The sequence below is a fragment of the Pristiophorus japonicus genome, chromosome 1, assembly GCF_044704955.1.
Source record: "Pristiophorus japonicus isolate sPriJap1 chromosome 1, sPriJap1.hap1, whole genome shotgun sequence".
NCBI classification, from domain to species: Eukaryota; Metazoa; Chordata; class Chondrichthyes; family Pristiophoridae; genus Pristiophorus; species Pristiophorus japonicus.
The window spans coordinates 447,196,193-447,198,031 of record NC_091977.1 but is presented as its reverse complement, the minus strand read 5'-3'; positions in this window follow the sequence as shown (position 1 = coordinate 447,198,031).

Here is a 1,839-nt window from a genome sequence, read left to right as displayed (position 1 = left end):
GAGAGGCATGTCCATTTTATAGAGAAAGCAGACCAAAATATTCTAATACCCTCATTGCTAGCTCAGCATGAACCAGGGTTTGAACTTCCAGTAGAAGCAGTTCTGCAAACACTCCACAAGTATGGCGATTTGTTTTTTATTTACAGCACAGACACCTCAAGTCGCTGGAGAAATACCACCAATAATGTCTCCGCAAGATCCTACAAATCCCCTGGGAGGACAGATGCACCAACATCAGCGTCCTCGACCAGGCCAACATCCCCAGCATTGAAGCACTGACCACACTTGATCAGCTCCGCTGGGCAGGCCACATTGTCCACATGCCAGACACGAGACTTCCAAAGCCAGCGCTCTACTCGGAACTCCTTCACAGCAAACGAGCCAAAGATGGGCAGAGGAAACGTTACAAGGACACCCTCAAAGCTTTCTTGATAAAGTGCAACATCCCCACCGACACCTGCGAGTCCCTGGCCAAAGACTGCCCTAAGTAGAGGAAGTGCATCCAAGAGGGCGCTGAGCACCTTGAGTCTCATTGCCGAGAGCATGCAGAAACCAAGCACAGGCAGCGGAAAGAGCGTGTGGCAAATCTGTCCCACCCTCCCTTACCCTCAATGACTATCTGTCCCACCTGTGATAGGGACTGTGGCTCTCGTATTGGACTGTTCAGCCATCTAAGGACTCATTTTAAGAGTGGGAGCAAGTCTTCCTCGATTCCGAGGGACTGCCTATGATGATGACTGTAATATGAAACAAAAACAGAAAATGCTGGAAATACTCAGCTTTGACAACTTTGACAATTGAAACATCAACTCCTCTGTTCTCTCCACAGATATTGCCTAACCTGCTGATTGTTTCCAGCATCTGTTTTTGTTTCAGATTTCACGCATATTCAGTTTCTTGCTTGTTTATACTGTACTATCATGCAGTTACTTTCTTTGGGGCCACTTAGTGGTAGAAATATGGCTGTACAGCAAGCAAATTACATACTTATGAGTGCACTGCAACAACAATTTTACAATTAAAAAAAATACTATTACATAGGAGAAATTCACAAACTTAGTATGCTTTCTCTCCCCCCGCCACCCCTTCCCATCTGAAGGTGTTGACTCCTGTTGGTTAGAGCTTTACGGACATGTAGCCTGACTGATGTCTCATGGTCAAATATTTTAAACTTCTGTAATATGAGGCTCACAAATGTAAGTTATGCTTTCAGAACAGGAAAATTTTTCTGCTGAAAGTTGTGAGCTTCAAACTAGTGGAGCTTTTCAAAGATGATTCATGTCATGCTCTATCTTCCACTAATTGTACTTCCACTAGTACAATTTTATGAAATCATGCATTAACCCACAAAAGGTGTAGACTTGAATTTTCAGATAGGCTTCAGAATAAGGTAGGACCTTTTCATTCCAATACAAAATATTTTTGTGGAAGGCATTTGTTTAATTGAAAACCTGATGATTGTATAATTTCTTGACAATTAATTTGCCAGCAAGCTAGTCTTCATACAGTATTACCATGTCTGAATTTTTCCTTTTCTCACCTCAAGGTGTCACAGCACTACTATCACCTCAGCTAGGATTAACAGGAGACTCAGATTAAGATTTTGCCTACACAGTAATTTTAGACAATGGACTCAATTCTGTTAAATTGCAATTGTAGCACAAAATTTATTATCCAAATAGTTTTCCAGCTCTCCCTTTAACCCGTGGTGCATCTCTTCTGTATGAAGGGGTATGACAATCTTAAGAGGAATTACTAAATTAATTTTATTACCACATTGAAAGTAGTGCTGTGGTGTACTATGCAAAGAAATATTTCAAATATATTGTAAAAACTTTT